Genomic DNA, 7,015 nt, shown 5'->3' with positions numbered 1-7,015 from the left:
TGCATGTCTTTGAATAAGAATTTACGCTGAAAGGGATTTAGAGCGACGGTTTTCAAAAACTGACGGAAAAAACCGCTGCTATATGCTAATTAAAATTGGTCTATTAGTGTTATTATTTCAATGATTTATTTTTTTTTTTTTGATGAAATTATTTCAATGATTTATAAAGTTATGGGTGCATGTAAAAATTATGTGGCTTCCATTTCAATCACCACAATGGTTTTTATTTGGTTAACGGTTACACACCTATATATTAATCTTTTGTTTCATGCATTTATGTCAATTGCATGATTCATAAGATCATATAGCTGACTTATGCATATTGTGAATGAAATATTATTATTGTTCATATCTTCTGTGCCTCAAATCCGTGACACCATTCAAATTTTTTGTAATATAATTTTCCCACTTTTCAATTAGGTTATTATCTCGTACGTGGTGATTGATACGAGGCTATAATTTAATGTTTCATTCATTAGCACGTTATGCATGCAATTTAATTAAGTAGCTTAACCGTTTTCATAAATGTTGAAGACTTTTAAGCATAGTTGCAAATTAATAATTAGAAGCTGCTTTTTTTTTTTTTATCTTAGCTTCCGAAGTACTAATAATTATATTGCCAACTCTTGTCTAACTTGTCACCAGCATATTTGAGTAGGTTAAAATAGGTCAATACATAGTATATATATTACATGTAGGGCTCCCTATGTATTATGTAAAATTTTGTTTGGTGTACCCAAAAACAAAAAATTTTAAGCGTAATACTATAGAACTAATTTTTTCAAGCTAATATCAATTAATTTTTTTTTAAATTATTTTATTTACTTTAAATTCTTGATTTTAAATCGTAAAATCTTAATCATAAATTTTAAATTATAAATTAAATTTTAAAGTTGATTAATAATATTAATTAACTAAAAGTTAGTCGTCCGTATTTTCTCTAATTTTAATTAATAGTGTTTTTTTATTGAGGTACTTATGTATTATTTACTCAAAAAATTTTCATAAAAGTGAGGAAAGACTAAAACTGATTACTCATCTATGTTTTGAATCTTTACTACATGGGGTAACCTAATTTGGATTTTAGCTAGCTAGCTAATATGTAAAAGTTGTCATATGCATGTAATGAGATTATTGTTTCAAGGAACATAATAGCAGCTTCTACATTTGCCACCGGCCAGGCCATATATACTTTGGAGTTATTGTTCTTGTACGTTGGTTCCAAGCTTGATTCTAATAAAGCACTAGCTAAGCTAGCTAGTTTGCAATGATAGTGTTACATTATATGGAATCATCAAGAGTTGGAGCAGGTGAAATTGCATGCATCACTGGTCCGGTAAGAATGAGACAGTGGCATGAGAGGTGTGGTTTGTATTGTGTGTTGAAAGTGTCGCACATACACGTACTTATATAACTCTAACTAAGCAAATGACCGGACCCCATTCACTTCTTGTTGATTGCCCATACTTCCGCGTTCACAATGTAAACTACTCTTTAGTTTAGTTTTCCATCTCATGAATGTGCGCAGCTGTTTTGGACATTAACAACTTACACCAACATAATACGTTCAAAAATATTACATGCATGCACATGAAAAGTTAGTCGCCAATCCAATAACTATGTTATTTAATTTATTTTTAATATATATTTTATATATATAGTTATTTAATGGCTAATTTTTTATGTACAAATAATATGACTGATATACTTATCTAGATATGGACTATCTTTAATTTGCAATGCTCTATCTTTTTTGTGATGGTTACATGCATTTAATTTTTGTAGTCTATGGGTCGAAATTAAATCAAATTAAAATTAAAGGGCACGGGGCTGGTCAACAATTTAACTAGAATTAGGAAAGATGTTACCATCACAATTTAACTTCAAACTTTTCTGTTTCGGAGGATACTAAGCAATTATCAGAAAGTTCTACGCATTTTGATACATGATTAAAGCTATTTTCTAGAAATCAATAGTACAAGACCTTGTCTTGAAAATTAACGCTAATGAAAACTGAGACTCATTGTTAAAAATGAATTAAGGTGTTTGCTTCGGTGCGATAATAAATTTATACGTACAGATACATTTAAAATATGGACAAATAACAATAAATTATGTAGAATTTATTTTTTACATCGGTATCTATTTTTTTTATAAAAATATATATTATTATATCACCATTTTTACTAAAACATCCTTATAATTTAATAAAAAAAATTTTATTTAATTTTTTTATAAGACTTAAAAACACTTTTTTTTTATGTTAGATAAAAATTACCTTTTAAATTAATCAAATTGTTTAATCTTACCGTGTCAAAATTTAAATAATTTAAAAAACAAAAACAAAAACACATTTAATTATTTATCTATAGTAAAAGGGATTATTTCAAATTTATTGACATCCTCCATGAACCCTAATAAATCATTCATACTAAGAAAAATAAACAAATCTAAAAAATAACAAAAAAAATCACTTGTTCTTTGTTATCCTGGGTTTCTCACTCAACTTCCTCTCTTCTCTTCAAACTCGTCTCTTCTCTCGGGTAAAGAAGATGAAGAAGCTTCCTCCACGACGCCCTACCAAGGTCACTGCAGCATTCGTGCGTACCTCACCCAGCCGAGTAGAATTTCGTCGTGTCAGAGAGCATCACAGTCTTCCTCGTTCTAGAGAGCGTCACCGTCTTCCTCATTGTCTTTCTCGATCTTTATCACCGTCGTCAGCTTCTCCCTTCCAGTAACATCCTCTATGTGATTTATGTGATTTTAATTATTATAACATTGTTGTGGTTTTTGTAATTAATGTAATTTGGTTTGATTTCTGTGATTTTATATTAGTTGTTAATTTTGACAAAATGAAAACTTAAGCATCAATTTGAGGGGATTGTTGCTGGAGCTTCTAGGGGTGCTATTTTGCCTGGAATTGGGGCCTCATTAGGGGAAGTTTGCCGTGATTATCTTAATGGGCGATGTATAAAAGTCGATTGTAAGTCGAATCATCCACCTCATAATTTGCTAATGACTGCATTAGCTGCAACAACCTCGATGGAAACACTTAGCCAAGCTTCTATGGCTTTGTTTGCTGCTGCAATGGCTGTTGCACAGGCAATAGTCGTTGCCCAAGCACTTCAAGCCCATGCAGCTCAGGTGCAAGCTCAGTCAGTAAAAGATTTCACTGTTATGTTGTGGCATGTTAATTTTGTTTGTTGTCGTGTTTGGTATTACAGAGCTCTTATACAAGAAGTGCTCTTTGTTGGTGACTTTTGTCATGTTCGATAGTTACATTTTTTATGTTGTTCTTGTTTTCCGTTTAAGTATTTCTTGCTTTATTCTTATCATCTATGGTAACTTAATCAGGCTCACCTGAAAAAGTTGGTAAGGATGATGCATTGAAGAACAGTTGTTGAACAGCTAAAACAACTCTTTGGCTTTTGTGGCACAGTTGTTGAATGCACAATTGTTGATTCAAAGTATTTTGCTTATATAGAATATTCAAAACCTAAAGAGGTAACTGCTGCTCTGGCATTAAATAACATAGATGTCGGTGGCCGGCCTTTGAATGTTGAGATGCCAAAATCTCTTCTGCAAAAATCATTTGTTGTGAATTCTTCCCTTACTTCATCATCTCTTCCTTTGATGATGCAACAATCTCTGCTTATGCAATAAACCATGACTGCACAACAGGCTGTCAATAAAGTCGCCACCATGAAGTCTGCAACAGAGTTAGCGGCAGCCCGAGCTGCTGAAATAAGTAAGAAACTGAAAGTTGATGGACCTAAAATTGAAGAAAAAGAAACAAAACAGAAATTCAGGCCTGTTTACTTTGTCAATTTTTTCTAGTGTAATTGTTCTACTGGTGCTTCTTGACTATTCATTTTTGATGAGTTTGAAAGACTCTATTTTAAATTAATGATGGTCAAACATTATTAACAGCAAAATTATTATTTTAATTTTGATCTATATATGTTAATTAAAATAATTTTTGTTGTGCAGTTTTTTTTATGGGCCGAAAAGAAAAGAATAGTTGCAAGCCCAATGTGTTTGTAAACATTTAGCCTTGGTTAAAATATTTAAGTAACATTGGCTGAGACTATGTTTTGATATTGGGCCAAATCTTCTTAACATTATTAGCCCAATTCAAAGTTTAGTGGGAAACCTACTAGCCTGATCCGAATTGAAAGAAAAAAGAGAAAGCAAAATGTATTGCTTCATGCTTCCAATGGAAACCATTTCTACCATACGATGGATTTCAAATTTTATTAAAGTGAAGTTAATACATGCATGGGAAACATGAGAGAGAAAGTATCATTGATTTGATTGCAAGCACTAAAGCTACACACTACTCAGCAAATGGAGTGGAAAATTAATTCACTTTTATTCTCTCTCTTTGTTTCATTAATTATTGTTCATAATTTCTCTTTCCTCTCTCATTTCTTTCTTCTCTATTCGGTCATATCACAGTAGCAACCATGGAAGCTATGACAAGCTACCATAGAGAAAAAGAAGCACGCCACAAGTCCATCACAATGATGGCAAGAAAACAAAAAGTATGTTGTGGCTAAGATCTTCAACTAAGAAAAGGAAAGATTTGGTGAAGAGATCTCAGCTTCTCCATACCAAAAATGGATGAAGAAGATTTTGGTCAGTAGAGGAAGATCCTTGGAGGGATGGCTCGTTTCTGCTTTTGGGTTCACTCATCACAGAAGGTAGCTAGGGTGGCTACGTGAAGGAGGAAGCAAAAGTGGAGCAGGAGGAGCTGTCAAGCATCATGAAGAATCAAGGGCTAGGAGTTCTTCTTGGAGTGCAAGCAAGATGGGATGGCTCGGATTGGTGCTTTTTGGTGACCAAGGAAGAACCAGAGGTAATTGCATGTTGGATATAGCATTCGGTTACTTCTCCTCTCTCTCTGGCCGAACCAGTTTGCATGAAGAAGAAGAAGTTTAGCTTGGTTTATTTGGTTTTTACCGTGGAGGCTTCCCCCTATAAGTAAGGGAGAACAGCCAGGGCTTGAAGTAAGGAGTGAGAGTGCAAGGCACAGAGTTCTCAGAGCTACCTAAGCTAACAGATTTTCTTCTCCTTCAATGTATTCTGTTTTTTAATTTTTCTATTTAATTTTGTTTGTCTTGAGTCTCATGAAAAAAGGCAAACAGTGAGGTTTGTAAGAAAAAAGCCATAGAGCGGAAAAAGACAGAGAGTGCAAAATTAAAAGATAAAGCCATAGATGTCCTTGGAGGTCCTTTGTACATCTGTGTTGTGTTTTATGATTTTGTGGGAATCCCCTTGCAAGTTGGGTTAGCACTTTGCAGTGGAAAGCTTGGTAGTGACCAAGTCAAGTTCAGGATTGGGTTTAGATTCTGGACATGTCCCAGATAGGAAGGATAGTTCCTAGGGAGTATTGGTGTTTGTAATCAAGGATAATTATAGTGAAATTCCATCATTGTTGTGATGGAGACTGGATGTAGGCTGCATTGCACTTAGCAGCTGAACCATGATATATCTTGGTGTAATTTTCTCTCTCTTCTACTCTATTTTTGTTTTTGCTGACCAGGAGATAAAACTGAAAAATATCTCGTGCTTGGTGACGAGATAAAAAGAAAACGTCTCGTGGCTAGGTACGAGACAAAAAATTAAAAAGTCTCCAAAAGTTGCTTCAAAGACCAGCAAGTATTCTAAAGTGAAAAAGGGGCTAAGATTCAACTCCTCCTTCTCTTAGCCACTGAAAACCATCAATTTTCAATATTTTTATTATTGCAACTAATTCATTTTAGGGTGCCCAACTACCCTACATAAGTATCATGAACCCATTAGAGTAATGCTTGAATTAGATTTATAAGTTTGGTAAAGGTGCCTGAGGTTTCTATCATTTTGATGCTTTAGAAAAAAAATCATAATCTTGTCCCCATTTTAAAAATTTCCATTTGGTATTACACAGTTGCCTTTGTAATATAGAAGCTTGCAGTTTTATGTGCCATAGTTGTTGTAACATCCTAATATACAGATTTTTATATTCGAGTCATAAATCAATGATATTACAGTGGTATGATTCAAGGTAAAATAATACTAAGAATATACATATGTGTTTGAATGAAAGAACTAGTAAACGAGAAGTCTGAAAGGAAAATAAAATAAAATCACAAAGAAAAAGACACTCTCATATATAGATAGCAGATGAAAGGTAAAACATGTTCGGAAAGCGATAAGAATAAGATAAGGACAAGATATATATATAACATAAGTAAATAGCCACTAGTCACGACCTGCGAAGTTTAGGCCGGCTAGGGCATAGAAATTTAAAATTAGTTTGACAACAGTATTTCCTATCTCTCTCAAAGATACATCATCGCCTCTATAGGCAAGCTGCAAATTAAACATCTACATACCTCATATTGAAGGTTTTTCAAAATAAAAAGGAGAGATTCTAAAAGTACAAAACAGAATCAAATAAACTTCATCGCCTTCCAAACGAATCCAGCTCACTGCTGAGCACCAGGACTGCATCTAAAAAATAGAGAATATATACGGAATGAGAACCCCCAACTCATAGGTTCCCAGTACGGTAAAAGTGTCAAATAAATACAATGTACTATAATATAAATTCACTAAACATCTTAAACTTCTTACCTCGTCATATCCATCCTAAGTTCTCAATAATCCATAACTTGCCAACTATCATAGGAAATTCTAATTCTAACCCAATATCCTTCATAGTTTCACTACCTTCCAACCGAATAAACCAAGAACCGAACTATCCCTCAAGTAATTCAACTTTTATACAAACACAAACAATACAGAAAAGTAAAAGTAAGGCAAGTAAGTCAATTAGCAAATAATCATGAAACGTGTACAATTAGGCAAACCAAAGCAATTAAACAAACGCAAACAACTCAAACATATGCATATGATGTATGTTTGCTCTATAGCCGATGAGTCTCATCTGTCGGTTATCAAGCCAACCCGATGTGTCGGGTAGCTAACCCCGGCACAGTCTCTCTGTTGTGTATTAATACTATTAGAGGCA

Source organism: Arachis duranensis, chromosome 2 (genome assembly GCF_000817695.3).
Source record: "Arachis duranensis cultivar V14167 chromosome 2, aradu.V14167.gnm2.J7QH, whole genome shotgun sequence".
NCBI lineage: Eukaryota > Viridiplantae > Streptophyta > Magnoliopsida > Fabales > Fabaceae > Arachis > Arachis duranensis.
This window is presented reverse-complemented; position numbering follows the sequence as displayed.